At 44.0% G+C, this 16,256-nt stretch overlaps 1 non-coding gene across 1 annotated transcript; it reads left to right on the top strand.

Annotated features, from left to right (window-relative positions):
- The first annotated feature begins 4,149 nt into the window (after positions 1 to 4,149).
- TRNAS-GGA (transfer RNA serine (anticodon GGA)) lies at positions 4,150 to 4,222 on the top strand. The gene has a single exon. It is a non-coding gene; the product is annotated as a tRNA-Ser (tRNA).
- The last annotated feature ends 12,034 nt before the right edge of the window (positions 4,223 to 16,256 follow it).

The raw sequence follows: 16,256 nt of genomic DNA, 5'->3' as shown, positions 1-16,256 counted from the left end.
ATGGACAGAGGAGCCTGGTGGGCTACAGTCCATGGGCTTGCAAAGAGTCAGACCCAACTAAGTAACTAAGACACACACACACACACATTAGCATCATTATCATCATCTGGGATAAGAAAAGAGGGAGAAGATGAAGAAGCATTCAGCCAGCATTTGATTTAAAATAGCCCCAGTTTTCCAGTTTTATTTTCTTCTCCAGGCTCAGTTCAGCAGTCATGTATGCCTCAAACAGACTGGCCAAGCTACAGGTAAGTGTTGCTATAGGTGAGAACTTAGAAAAATGAGCCACTCTCTCTGCCCTCCACGAGGTCACAGCTGAACAGCGAAAGGACACAGCATCCATCATGGGGCAGACAGTCTTCAAAGGTGCAGGGGTGCCCTGGGGGCTGCTCTGGGCTAGGAGGCCTGAGTCCTGGCTTGGGTTCTGACTGCACCCCTCATTCACTCCATAAATTTGGGCACGTCTCATCCCCTCCTGAATTTCAACTTACTCATCTTCTAAGAGAAAAAAGGTAGAACCGGATGATAACTAAGATTCCTTCTCTCGCTAGCTTTCTAAGAGTTAGGAAGAGAAAAATGTTCCAGGAGAAAAACAAAGGTTCTAGCAGAAATGAAGAGAGGGCTTGTCTTCAGGTTGATGGGGGGAAATGCTGGGAAGGTGACCATGCTGAGCTTTGAGAAACACCTAGAACATTGATGGATCTGGAAATGCAGTACTGAGAGACATTCTTGTCAAAGGAAACAGATGACACCCCAGAAGCTGGGAGAGGAAGGGAGACCAGAAAGGTAAGCAGAGGGGAGACAGAAGGAAGAACAGGAGGAATGCCACCTAATGAATAAGAATAATAGGATCTGCATAGCGCTTTATAGCTCACAGAGCAATTCCATATACATGGGCTCATTTAACTCTCGTAACAAAACTGGGAGGAAGGAATTGGCACTTTACCCCTTCTTATGGTCTCAGAGGGGCTTCCCTGGTGACTCATACAGTAAAGAATTCACCTGCAATACAAAAGACACAGGTTCGATCCCTCGGTTGGAAGAATCCCCTGGAGGAGACCATGGCAACCCACTCCACTGTTCTTGCCTGGAGAACTCCATGGACAGAGGAGCCTGGCGGGCTACAGTCCATGGGCTCACGAAGAGTCAGACACAACTGAGCTACTAACACATACACACACACGTGGACTCAGAGTGGCTCACACATCTGGTAAGTGGTAGAGCCAGGACTTACACTGAGGTCTGACTGACTGCAAGCCCCACATTTCACAGAACCACGATCACAAGCTCAGCAGGCTGCCCCCATACAACAGAGTGTCCGAAGGAGGTCTGCACACGTGCTCCTGGCTGTGCTAATGAGTAAAGTGATCTCCAGAGGAGATGAAGGAGAACCATGCTGTGTTCTGATTAGCCCAGGACCACGGCTTTCAGCGCTAGGATCCACACATCGTAAATTGCCCAACTGGAACACTGCAGAGAATGGGTAGGAGTCTTAAACCCAAGCAATGTTAGCCGCAACTGAGGAATCCTGGTGCATCTGAGTGAAGAAGACATGGTGGGTATACAGTGTACTAGAATTATCTGAATGGCTATTATATCAGCCAGAGTCCCAACTGGAAACAGATGGCTTAATCCAATTGGGGTCATTCAAGGAAGATTTGTTTACAAAGGGACTGCTTGCAGTGAAACAGATGTGAAATAAAGTGAAAGTTGCTCAGTCACGCCTGACCCTTTGCAACCCCAAGTTCTATACAGTCCATGGCATTCTCCAGACTAGAATACTGGAGTGGGTAGCCTTTCCCTTCTCCAGGGTATCTTCCCAACCCAGGGATCACACCCAGGTCTCCCACATTGCAGGCGGATTCTTGACCAGCTGTGCCACAAAGGAAGCCCAAGAAAACTGGAGTGGGTAGCCTCTCCCTACTCCAGCGGATCTTCCTGACCCAGGAATCGAACCAGTCTCCTACATTGCAGGCAGATTCTTTACCAACTGAGCTACCAGAAAAGCCCTTTTTATAATAACCTGTACAGGAAAAGAATCTGTGCTGGGAGCCAGCGTGAGGAACTCCGCCCATGGCAAAGGTCATGAGGAAGGAGGCTTGGCATATGCAAAAGCATGATCAAGCCTCAGGAAACCCCCTGTTCCCGAGCATCTAACCCCAAAACCAGAGTCTGTTTTATGCTCTCACCTATATCTCTGACTTTACGGGGGGCTCTCCCCCATAACTCTTTTCTCTCGGAGAAGGAGTAAACATGCAGCTCCAAGGCAATAAAAATTCTTGGGCGTGACAAGAGTGTTTCAGCTTACGGACTCCTCTGAAGGTTATCTAGCCCACCTGTATAGGTTCGTCCGGCCACATGTGATTGTTTACAGCCTCCAAATCTGAGAGGCACGAGATGTTTCAGACTTACTAAAGGCAAATTCTTTTGGGAAGTTAGAAATTATTAGTATAATGGGTTGGTTAGGAATTATATTGGTGAAAGGTTCTTCATTTGTTGTGTCAATAATTACTGCTAATTCCCTTCCCTGGGTGGGACAAGGATGTCTCAGGTCAAACCTCTCTGCTGACAGACTAGCTTGTGTGACAGGATTATCCATACTCCTGCCACTATGCACAAGATTGTTTACTACCTCTTAACCATAAAAAGCACAGAGAGTTTTAGGGTATTTTGAGAGTCTTAATTAGCATAGGGCTTTTTCTTCTTGTTGAGTCAATGATTGCCACCAGGCCTCCGTATCCTTAGGCACCTGGGAATATATTAATCAATGTATTTGGAATATAAAAAAGGAAATACAGTAGTTTTTGATGTTAGCAATACTAGACTTTTTGAGTTAATGGATTTTCTCTTTTGTAATAGATCACTGTACTTTGTTATAAATCACTGTGTCCTTGCTATGTAAAAATGTAACTTTATCATATCTTAAGACTAAATAGATCTTAAGGGGAGCATTGGTGAAAGGATTTTCAGTTGTTGGGCTGATGTTTGCTGCTAAATCTCCATGTTCCTTACCCTTATAATGAATATAACTAGCATATAGGAGAAATAAGTATTAACCTTTAAGCATATAGGAGAAATAAGTATTAACCTTTGAGATTAATCATGTTAACCTTGGGTTAAATAAATTCCTTTCTTGATTGTAACTCACTACACCCTCACCCTATAGGAATGTAACTTTATTTGGAGGGTGGTGCCTGGTTTAAGAAAAAACACCCTTGGAAGAAATAAGTTTTTTGGTTATCAGAAAGAAAGGATCATAAAATGTCAGCAGGTCTCACTCATGGCCAGAAGATGATGTACCTTTTTTATACATTTATGTGAAGCACCTGATTTTGATAAAGGTCAGGACTGCTGACCCCCACGTGACTCTGTATTCATCCCTATGTGTAACAAAAGGTATATAAGCAAACCCAAAAATAAAGAAATCGGATCAGTTTCCGGAAAGACTGATTCCCCCATGTCGCTTCTTTCTTGCTCTCTGCTTTCCTGGCTGAGTTCCCATCTGGAGCATGGATGCTATTCCACGTAATCCAAGTTATTCAGCCTCTTTTTCTCCACTAATCTTCCTACTACACTACCCATTTCTAATCTCTCTATATCTGTGATTAAATATGTATTTTTCCAAAGACGCCGACTCTGTCCCCACCTTCGAATCTCCCTGGATCCACCGGGGCTGGACCCCAGCAAATCTGTAAAAGAATAACCATATATATGATATACATTAATATGTATCTGTTATAATAAATGTATGTAGTTATATATATATCAATATATCCATTACATATATAACTAACGTGACAGTGTAAATCAACTATTCAGTTTTTTAAAAAGTCTTCCCCTCCAAAAAATCTAGGAAAGCTACTGGTTCATACTGAGCTTCCCAAGGCCAAAATCCAAGTCAAGGTCAGAAGATCAGAGAGTCACAAATTCTCTACAGGAAAGTCAGTGGTAAACTGAACTAAATGACTTGTAAAGTTTCTTCTAACCTTGATATTTCATACTGCATACATAACAAAGGAGATAAAAAGTAGAATAGAAGGGACTTTTTAAATCTATCTAAAATTTCCCCCAATCTTCCTCCTCAACCTTTTTCCAAATTAAGAACCTGCATTCATTGCCTAGAAAATAATAAAGGATGTTTATTGGGCTTCCCTGGTGGCTTAGAGGTTAAAGCATCTGCCTGGAATGCAGGAGACCTGGGTTCGATCCCTAGGTCAGGAAGATCCCCTGGAGAAGGAAATGGCAACCCACTCCAGTACTCTTGCCTGGAGAATCCCATGGAGAGAGGAGCCTGGTAGGCTACAGTCCATGGGGTCCCAAAGAGTCAGACATGACTGAGCGACTTCACTTTCACTACTGACTAAGGATGGTACCCCAGAGTTAAAATTCTGATTAGGTAGAATTCTGAAGTCTTTTGAGTTTTTTAAATGTATCTCTTCTTTGGTTTATTTTGAAAATAGGATACCTTGACAAGGAAAGGGAATATTCTTTTTTATGTGATCTTTTTTTGTTTTCGGCCAATCCACATGGCATGTGGGCTCTTAGTTCCCAACCAGGGATCTAACCGGTGCTCCTGCATTGGAAGTGCAGAGTCTTCACTACTGGACAACCAGGGAAGCCCAGGAGTGTTTTTGTTGTTTTTTTTTTAGACCAAACAACTTCAGAAGACCACTTTCTACAGTATCTCAAGACATGTCAAAATTTTCAGCCATAATTTCCCCAGAATCTTTCTAAAATGGAGTCAAAAACTACAAATAAGGGAGTAGCTGACAAGTGACTTGCAAACTTTATTAACCTTTAGGTTTTTCCCTCTTGTTTACCAAATAACTATAACAATATGTTCCCTTGACTTATTTACCCAAAGAGCTACATTGTGAGGACTGCCAAGGTTAATTAAAATCTAGATTTGCTAATGTTTCCATTTCCTGAATTTTCAAACAAATGCTTTAGAAGACTTTAGCAACTTCATAATTAGCCATAATGTATTTCATATACTAGAGGCATCTCCTGTGGGGTTTGTGTTAAATGAGTAATAGCAATGTTGTTCTGAGTGAATAATAGTTCCGTTAACTCCATTGTTACTAAGTAATTTACACTCAGTTAAAAAACCAAGAAGGTCATTTGGAATTGTGTGCATTGAAAATTGCCATACCTTGGTTACACAATGTGCTTTCTATTATTTCACAATGTCTCCAAGAATGGAACTAATAAAGCTGATATTCCATGGTGTAGGGTGCAGACTAGCAGTTTGATGTAATTTACAAGGAACAGATTAATCTATTCAATCAGAGAAAAAGACCACCCAAGGTTTAACTGCCCAGGTGAGATGCAAAGAAAAACTGGCTGACAACTATTTTTTCACAGAATTAAATGGATCCAATTGGCATATCTCCCGAACAAGCATGACAGAGCCATAGGTTGATGGATTCCAGTCCTGTTCTAGGAAAACTGTGAATTAATTCAGTTATGTTCTGGAAGCCGAAACACTGCAGCCATTAGGGAATCTTTTAGAAGTCATGGTTTTTATTTCTTTGTTCCTACAAAGAAGACGTGATTGTGAGCTCAAGCCATGTCACAGCACATTAGCACAGAACACTGCCCACCCAGGCAGGCCCTTGAGAAGGGCAAGAGGAAAACTCATGCCTGGGAAAATCTTCAAAATGCAATTCTCAATGCCAGAATTTCACACAGAATTACTCATCACAAAATTCTTGCCACCTACATAATCTCTCCTACCCTCTCCCCAATATAAGGTTTTCAAGTCCTAAACCAAAAAAGCAATGCCTGTCTCTTCTCTGCATTCATTCAACAAAATCCACGTTCATTCGTACACTTGTTCACATTTGTTACAGACGTGTAGGCTCTTCACCTACATTCGGCAGGTCTTCACAGACCATGTGTCATCCCATGGGCACACTAAGTCTGCCGTGCATGAACGTCATTAGGGTTTTTATCATTACTTGTATTTTTGCTCCCTCACAACAATGCTGGTGTATGCGCTTGCTAATGCAGCATGGCTCACAGACGCAGGGACATACTCGCATGGGTAATGACTGTTGAAAGTGAAAATGTTAGTCGCTCAGTCTCACCCAACTCTTTTCGACTCCATATTAGCCTGCTGCTGCTGCTGCTAAGTCACTTCAGTCATGTCCGACTCTGTGCGACCCCAGAGACGGCAGCCCACCAGGCTCCCCCGTCCCTGGGATTCTCCAGGCAAGAACACTGGAGTGGGTTGCCATTTCCTTCTCCTATGCATGAAAGTGAAAAGTGAAAGTGAAGTCACTAAGTCGTGTCTGATCCTTAGCGACCCCATGGACTGCAGCCTACCAGGCTCCTCCATCCATGGGATTTTCCAGGCAAGAGTACTGGAGTGGGGTGCCATTGCCTTCTCTGATATTAGCCTGCTAGTCTCCTCTATTCATGGGATTTGCCAGGCAAGAATGCTGGGGTGGATTGCCATTCCCTTCTCCAGGGGATCTTCCCAACCCAGGGATCAAACCCAGGTTTCCTGCATTGCAGGCAGTCTCTTGACCACCTGAGCTACCAGGCAAGCCCCCACGTGGGTAATGGACTTGCCCAGACCACCTGGTGCCTTAGTCCACTCAGGCTGCTATAACAAAAACACCAAAGACTGGATGGCTTATAAACAGTGGCTACTTCTCTCTTACAGTTCTAGAGGCTGGAACTCCAAAATCAAGACGATGGCAGATCAGAAGTCAGGCGAGGGGCTGCTTCCCGGTTCTTAGTCTTTCTGCTGAGTCCTTGCCTGAAGGGACAAGGGCTCTGTCCTGGGGTCATGTTTATAAGGGCACTAATCCCACTCATGAGGGCTCCACCTTCACAACCTCGTGTGTGTGCTAAGTCGATCCAGTTGTGTCTGACTCTTTTCAACCCCATGGACTGTAGCCTGCCAGGGTCTTCTGTCCATGGGGATTCCCCAGACAAGAATACTGGCATGGGTTGCCATTTCCTCCTCCAATGACCTCATCGTGACCTTCATGACCTCCTTCATGACCTCATCACCTCCCAAGGGCCCACCTCCTAATACCACCATATTGGGGTTAAGTTTTATCACCTGAATTTAAGGGAAACACAAACATTCAGCTTATTATACCTGAATATATAATAGTCACAGAGCTTGGGTTGCATTCCAGTGAGTCTGACAGCAAATCTCATAATCTTTCTACTGTAGCAAACTATGTCAAGCATGATAGTGTCCACCATTTTCTCATGAGCTCAACCAACAATTTTATAGAAGACTCATCCTCATCACTTCCAGTGGACTCACACATACAAATGCCTGGTCCTCATTAACCACTTCCCATGGGCCAAGCAATATTTAAATGCTTTTGAGCTGCTTACGCACTGTTCAATCCTTATGACTATCGTGAGGAGACGGATTAGTATTATTCTCATTCAACAGATGAGAACAGCGAGGCACAGAGGGGTTAAGGAACTTTCCTATGATCACACAGCCAGCACATAGGAAAACTGAGATTCAAAACCAAGTAGTGTGGCTCCAGAGTCTGTGCTTTGAACCTCTGTATTACCCTCCGTCATCATACTCGGTCTTCATTTATTCAATAAACTACCACTTACTAAATGCCTCCTGTGAACCACCACTGAACAGGCCCTGAGCATTCAAAAGGCAATAAGATGGTGTGGTCATTTCTGTGCTAGAATGTGCAGCGTAACGGGCGAGACGGATGTCAAACAAGCAAGAGCAATGGAGGAAAACACACAGTGAGGAAAAAAGATAATGCAGAGGCAGGGACGAGGTCCTTTTCAGACAGAGTGGTCAGAAAAGGCTTCCTGGATACAATCTGATGAGATTCATAACTTCAGAGAAATATAAATGATGGATGACAGGGACACAGATTCTCCCTTCACAGTTCATCTCCTCGGCCTGAGTTTACCTCTCAGCCTGGACCCTTCCCAGCACTGGGGCTTTGAATAAGTTACTTCTTTGAGATCCTATTTTTGTTTCTGTTTAGTCATTAGGTCATGTCTGACTCTTTTGTGACCCCATAGACTGAAGCCTGCCAGGCTCCTCCATCCACGGGATTTCCCAGGCAAGAATACTGGACTGAATGGCCGTTTCCTTCTCTAGGGGATCTTCTTGACTCAATAATCGAATCCGCGTCTCCTGCATCTGCAGACAGATTCTTTATCACTGAACCATCAGGGAAGCCCCTTAATCGGCTATGTTGATCTCTCTGTCATGTCCAGCTCTTCGCAACCCCATGGACTATAGCCCACCAGGCTCCTCTATCCATGGAATTCTCCAGGCAAGGATAATGGAGTGGGTAGCCATTCCCTTTTCCAGGGGATCTTCCCAACCCAGGGATCAAACCCAGTTCTCTCACATGGCAGGCAGATTCTTTATCATCTGAACTACCAGGGAAGCCCTCCAATACACAATAAAAAGTTTTTTAAAAAAAAAAAGGACGATGAAGAAGAAGAGTGCAGCACCCACATCCTGGCCAGGATGCAGGGAGGCTGGGGCCAGTGGTTAAAAAAAATAATAATACAGCAGGTATGAGCGAGGTGCAGGTTTCCTGATGGGCTAACAGCATCACCATGAGGCCCCAGGGGGCCTTTGCTGAGCATCCTTGTGTCCTTAAACAGGGACCCTGAAGGCACTCGACACAAAGCTCAGTTGGAGGGGGAAACATCACACAATAGATCAGCTCTACCTGTCAGTTATGGTTCCAGAGACAGACAGCCTTTCTGAACAATGTTCTGCTAAATAGCAAAGCCACTACATCTTATATTTTTCAAGAGGTAGGTCGAAAAAACATTATAAACATGAAAGCGATGACTGTTATCAAAACAGAAAAAAAAAAAAAAAAACAGATTGAACGAGGAAAACTTTCGAACTTCTACATGTCAAAAAAAATTCCCCAAACAAAATGAAAAGACAAAGGAGAAGTTAAGTAGGAAAATATTTGTAACCTTTAGCAAACGTGAATACAGAGTAATTTGTACAAATTAATGTAAAATGTACATCTTTCTTTTTTCAGGAAAAGGGCATTCAGAGAAGAACTATAAATGGTCAATAAGCATTTCCAAAATGTTTATCCTTACTGCTTACCAGGAATGCAAATTAAGATAAGGGACCTTTTTTTTTTTGCCTAATTGGCAAAAATGATCTTTTTTCTCTTTTCAAGATAATACTTAGCACTCTTGAGAGTGCCACAGTGTAGGCCTTCTCCCACAGGTCTATCAGAGAATAAATTCCAGGAAAGCAATTTAGCTAAATGTATCAGAAGCCCTAGAAATGTTATCTTCTTTGATCTAGTAATTTAGTTCTGGGAATCTGTCCCAGGAAAATCACCAGAAATGTTTGATAAAGATTTATATTCCAGAGTTTTTAATATACTGTTATTTATATTGACTAAAAACAAAAAAAAAAAGAATGCAAGCAACCTAAACAGCAAAAAAAAAAGAATTAATAAATTAAAGATGGAGTAAGGATAAATATAGTGGAGAGACAAGATAGAATACTAAAAGATATATATTCAAGAATTATTTGGCGACATGGGGAAATGTTCCTGATATAATGTCAGTTAAAAAGGAAGGCTTGGATATTAATCTTTTAAAAGAGAATATTACACAAGTGTATATGCACACACAATGATGCATTCATTCACATGCTCATAAGACAGGGGGAAACACAGTAAATTACTGACAATGATTATCTTCGAGTGGTACATTACAGATGAATTTTCCTTCTTTAGATTTTTCTATATCTCCCCAATTTCCAAACTAACATATCGGGTTGGCCAAAAACTTCATTTGCATTTTCCATAACATCCTATGGAAAAACCCAAACAAACTTTCTGGCTAACCCTATAACAAAGAAAGGCAATGCCAAAGAATGTTCAAACTACCGCACAATTGCACTCATCTCACATTCTAGTAAAGTAATGCTCAAAATTCTCCAAGCCAGGCTTCAGCAATACGTGAACCGTGAACTTCCAGATGTTCAAGCTGGTTTTAGAAAAGGCAGAGGAACCAGAGATCAAATTGCCAACATCCACTGGATCATCAAAAAAGCAAGAGAATTCCAGAAAAACATCTATTTCTATTTTATTGACTATGCCAAACAGCCTTTGACTGTGTGGATCACAATAAACTGTGGAAAATTCTGAAAGAGATAGAAACTGTGGAAATCTCTGAAAGAGACCAACCACCTGATCTGCCTCTTGAGAAACCCGTATGCAGGTCAGAAAGCAACAGTTAGAACTGGACATGGAACAACAGACTGGTTCCAAATAGGAAAAGGAGTACGTCAAGGCTGTATATTGTCACCCTGCTTATTTAACTTCTATGCAGAGTACGTCATGAGAAATGCTGGGCTGGAAGAAGCACAAGCTGGAATCAATATTGCCGAGAGAAATATCAATCACCTCAGATATGCAGATGCCACCACCCTTATGGCAGAAAGTGAAGAACTAAGGAGCCTCTTGATGAAAGTGAAAGAGGAGAGTGAAAAAGTTGGCTTAAAGCTCAACATTCAGAAAACTACGATCATGGCATCTGGTCCCATCACTTCATGGCAAGTAGATGGGGAACAGTGGAAACAGTGGCTGACTTTATTTTTCTGGGCTCCAAAATCACTGCAGATGGTGACTGCAGCCATGAAATTAAAAGACACTTATTCCTTGGAAGAAAAGTTATGACCAACCTAGATAGTATATTCAAAAGCAGAGACATTACTTTGCTGACTAAGGTCCGTCTAGTCAAGGCTATGGTTTTTCCAGTGGTCATGTATGGATATGAAAGTTGGACTATAAAGAAAGCTGAGTGACAAAGAATTGATGCTTTTGAACTGTGGTGTTGGAGAAGACTCTTGAGAGTCCCTTGGACTGCAAGGAGATCCAACCAGTCCATCCCCAAGGTGATCAGTCCTGGGTGTTCATTGGAAGGACTGATGTTGAAGCTGAAACTCCAATACTTTGGCCACCTGATGCAAAGAACTGACTCATCTGAAAAGATCCTGATGCTGGGAAAGATTGAGGGCAGGAGGAGAAGGGGAGGACAGAGGATGAAATGGTTGGATGGCATCACCAACTCAATGGACATGGGTTTGGGTGGACTCTGGGAGTTGGTGATGGACAGGGAGGCCTGGTGTGCTGCAGCTCATGGGGTCGCAAAGAGTCGGAACCGACTGAGCGATTGAACTGAACTGAATATATACATGGTGGTGGTGGTGGTTTAGGCACTAAGTCGTGTCTGACTCTTTGCAGCCTCATAAACTGTAACCTGCCAGGCCCCTCTGGTCCGTGGGCTTTTCCAAGGAAGAATACTGGAGTGTGCTGCCATTTCCTTCTCCAGGGGATCTTCCTGGCCCAGGGACTGAACCGACTGAATCCTGGTCTCCAGCGTGGCAGGTGATCTCCTGCATTTTAGGCAAGTTCTTTACTAACTGAGCCCCCAGGGAAGCCCTGCAGTACACACATGATACATATCCACATTCGTTATAATTTTCAAAAGTGTTTTGAGAACAGAATGGGACAAATGAACGACAGCAACACAGATTATTCCCCTCCTGCATCCATATCCTTGGAGGGATGTCACCACACTGACTCTGAGCCAGGTGACCTGGTCGGTGGGCTGTCACACATTGTGCTGCAAACACAGGCTGAAACGCATTCACACGCTGGAGCTTGTCTGACCTGGCTGCTCTTGGATCCCACGACAACTACCACGGATGGAGCCTGAGTTTGTTTGCGATGTGATAGGAGACATGTGACCCAGTTACCTCACTGCCCTAAACATAAGCCAGCTAACCTCCAGAAACAGAGCTGCCCAGCCAACCAGCAGCTCACCACCAACGCAGAAATACCACCCAGCTGAGCAGATCACCAACCCAGAGAATCATCAAATAAATAGGCTGTTGTTGTTTTAATCACTAAGATTTGGGGTCCTTTCTCATGCAAATAAATGACAGGAAAAAAGAAATCATTCTCTAGTAGCAAAGTGGGAAAATCCTGAGTTTCTCCATTGCGTTCTTCATTTAGCCTCTCAGTGACTCTATTTCTTAATCTCTAACACCACCCTTATGGCAGAAAGTGAAGAGGAACTAAAAAGCCTCTTGATGAAAGTGAAAGAGGAGAGCGAAAAAGTTGGCTTAAAGCTCAACATTCAGAAAACGAAGATCATGGCATCTGGTCCCATGACTTCATGGGAAATAGATGGGGAAACAGTGGAAACAGTGTCAGACTTTATTCTTTTGGGCTCCATAATCACTGCAGATGGTGACTGTAGCCATGAAATTAAAAGACACTTATTCCTTGGAAGAAAACTTATGACCAACCTAGATAGTATATTCAAAAGCAGAGACATTACTTTGCCGACTAAGGTCCGTCTAGTCAAGGCTATGGTTTTTCCAGTGGTCATGTATGGATGTGAGAGTTGGACTGTGAAGAAGGCTGAGTGCCGAAGAATTGATGCTTTTGAACTGTGGTGTTGGAGAAGACTCCTGAGAGCCCCTTGGACAGTGAGAGCTGACAGTGAGAGCTTCAGCTTCAGCATCAGTCCTTCCAAAGAATATTCAGGACGGATTTCTTTTAGAATTGACTGGTTGGATCTCCTTGCAGTCCAAGGGACTCTTAAGAGTCTTCTCCAACACCACAGCTCAAAAGCATCAATTCTTCAGCTCTCAGCTTTCTTTATGGTCCAACTCTCATTTCCGTACATTACTGGAAATACCGTAGCTTTTACTAGACAGACCTTTGTTGGCAAAGTAATGTCTCTGCTTTTTAATATGCTGTCTAGCTTTGTCATAGCTTTTCTTCCAAGGAAGTCTTTTAACTTCATGACTGCAGTCACCATCTGCAATGATTTTGAAGCCCAAGAAAATAACGTCTGTCACTGTTTCCCTTGTTTTCCCATCTATTTACCATGAAGTGATGGGACTGGATGCCATGATCATTTTTTGAATGTTGAGCTTTAAGCCAGCTTTTTCACTCTCCTCTTTCACTTTCATCAAGAAACTCTTTAGTTCTTCTTTGCTTTCTGCCATAAGGGTGGTGTCATCTGCATATCTGAGGTGATTGATATTTCTCTCGGCAATCTTGATTCCAGCTTGTGCTTCATCCAGCCCAGCGTTTCTCATGATGTACTCTGCATAGAAGTTAAATAGGCAGGGTGACAGTATACAGCCTTGACATACTCCTTTCCCAATTTGGAACCAATCAATTGTTCCACGCCCACTTGTAACTGTGAGACAGTGGCTCGCTACAAACCAAGAAGAGAGGCCTCAAAAAATTCAAACCTGCTGACATCTTGATGTTGAATCTCCATCCTCCAGAAGTGGGAGAAAAATGAATTTCCGTGGTTTGAGCCGCTGGCAGAGGTGAAAGGAAACGTGAGTTTCCCAAATGGGTCACTGGGGGGTGATAGTGAGCAAAGCCAGTCTTGTGCCCATCTCCTAGTTCCTGGACCCAGGTTCTCTATCTCTTCCACAGCCTATCTCACTCCAGGGACTATATTTGTCTGTCTCCTCACACTCCATTGTCCAAGGGCTCCTGGGGGCCAGCTCTGTTCTCACTGCTCTCTGCACCTTTCATAATTCACAGTGCCTGGGATACAGGAAGGGGGAAGAAGAGAGGAGAAAAGTGTTTTCTCACAACCACAAACATCATGCCTCCAACAAAATATCAATTCTCCGGGCTTCAAACCTGACACGAGGACAATGGGTCAGAATGTTAAACTGGGACCATCCCAAGATACCTTCGGAGAGTCCCCCGTAGCTTGCAATGCAGGAGACCTGGGTGCGATTCCTGCATGGGAAAGATCCCCTGGAGGAGGAAATGGCAACGCACTCCAGTATTCTTGCCTAGAGAATACCAGGGACAGAGGAGTGTCGCAGGCTACAGTCCATGGGGTCGCAAGAGTAGGACACAACTTAGCAACGAAACCACAAACCACCACCATACGATGCCTGTAAGACAAAGAGCTACTCAATTTGGGGTAGTTCCTTAAAGACCCGGAAAAATTTACAATACCAGCAGCAGCACATGTGTGGTTGAGGAGAGGGAGAGGGATGCCAAAAGCCAGGGTATCCAAGGTAAACCAGACGAAGATGAAACCCATTTCCTTGCCAGGCAAGACTCCCCTTATGAGGGAACTGGGGCTGAGAGATAGTCACCTAGGATCACAGCAGAGGCAGGCCTCTGTCCCCAGGACCACATCAGGTTCTGGGAGTGGGAGACAGGAGGGCAGAAAGAGTAACGGTAAAAAGAGCTGGACAAGGATGGGCTCCCTGGCCACAGCCAACCCCGGACATCCTGCCTTGGCCAGAAGGGGCCTGGAAAGGAAGCAGACACAGAACAATTAGGAAAGGTCTAAAAACCACAGGAGTTTGATGAATAAAGCCAAGAGGCTGCCCAGTGATGCAATTCATGGGAGACCAAAAAAAAAGAAAGGAAAGGAAAAAAAATAAATAAGAAAAAAGAACTCTCCAGTCCTACCCGGGAGCATTCATCATTCAGCATGACCTTCCAGGAATCTGCTGACAGACACACAGTGTTCTGTGTGACTTTCTGCCTGGGTCCTGGAATGACAGAAAAGGAGGAAGGCAGGGAAGGGGCTGGAAATGGGCCGGGGGAACTGGGGAAACGGGAGGGTTGGGGAGCTGAGGGAACCCTGTTCCCAGCACTGCACGTTGTTGGGCGCCATCTGCTGATGGCCTGGGGAACTACATCCATCTCCCTGCTCAAAGAAAGTTAAACGTTTCAGAGAGAAGGCACAAGTCAGAGGAAAGGAACAAAAAATTAGATTTCCACCTCTGATGAGCCACAAGCGTCCATGTACTTCGAAGGTTACATTCATGTTAGGTGAGAATTGTTCTGCTTGTTTTACAGGTGGGAAACTGAGGTTCAGGGAGACAATCCGTTTCACCAAGGGCGAGGCAACCAATGCGTTGTCATTGAAAAATCCATTCTCTTTCTGATCTCATAGAGCCTGGAATCATTCCTGGAGTGTAAATGCTCTGTCAGTGAATGACTGGACAAGGCTTGAATAACTGAGTCTTTTTGCAGTTTGTCTGTTTGAATCCAACAAAATGAGAAAAACTAAATGCAAAAATAAGAACAGCAGCTCTGTTTGTCAGAGGCGCTCAGGAAATGCTTTATCATCCTCCAAGATTGCAAGCTACTTCAAAGCCTGGGAGGGATCTGATTTCTTTCTGACCTCTTCAGAGTACTGAGCTATCCTGCAGGGACCACATCAGGAAGAAGCTCAAGCTGCACCGGGTCGCAGGGACGTGAACCAGTCCCAAGTAACAGGTGGCAGCCACCCCAGAGAGTTCTGAAAAAAACTTTCACTGCCATCACAGCCTTACTCCAGTCACCCCTTTTCCTCCTGTCCCAGACCAGGACCCTTCTTCCTCTCCAGTGTCTAGTGGGACTCAGGCACATCCGGTCTCTTCATGCTAAGCCCTACCTACCTCTTCATCCACCACCACCACCCCCTACTAGTTACCACACTCAGCTTTCCTACAAACACAGAAGCATGCCTACCATCTATACTCCTACACACAGGCAAAAATTGCACAAATCGTGGACTCCAGCACAGAAACCTCAACATTCACAGACACACTGGAATCTGACACATCTTTGAATCTTGGCAGTACTTTTCTTTCTCTTGTTCTCTGGCTGAGATGATTAGTCTTCTCAGACAAACTCCTATTCAACCTTCAAAGCCCATCTCCCATTTCACCCCCTTGTAAAGCACCACCCCTGACCCAAAGTACACTCACTAGTTGTTCTCTTCTCTGAATACCCAGGCTTTGTGCATATCTTATATACTGCCACGCATAAAGACCCTTCATGGATCATGGCCTTGTCATGGCAGAGGAGCATGAGTAATTCAAGGAGGCTATGAGTCATGCCACGCAGGGCCACCCAAAATGAACAGGTCACAGTGAAGAGTTCTAACAAAATGTGGTCCAGGGGAGGAGGAAGTGGCAGACCACTCCAGTACTTTTTTCCAGTAAGTATGTACAGATATGAGACTTGGACCATAAAGAAGGCTGAGTGCCAAAGAATTGATGCTTTCAAATTGCGGTGCTGGAGAAGACTCTTGAGAGTCCCTTGGACTGCAAGAAGATCAAACCAGTCAATCCTAAAGGAAGTCAACCCTGAATATTCACTGGAAAGACTGATGCTGAACTTTGACCATCTAATATGAAGCGATAACTCATTGGAAAAGACCCTGATGCTTGGAAAGATTGAAGGCAAAAGGAT

Source organism: Capricornis sumatraensis, chromosome 1, assembly GCF_032405125.1.
Source record: "Capricornis sumatraensis isolate serow.1 chromosome 1, serow.2, whole genome shotgun sequence".
NCBI lineage: Eukaryota > Metazoa > Chordata > Mammalia > Artiodactyla > Bovidae > Capricornis > Capricornis sumatraensis.
The sequence above is the reverse complement of the archived record's forward strand: the minus strand, read 5'-3'. Positions and strand labels throughout refer to the sequence as shown.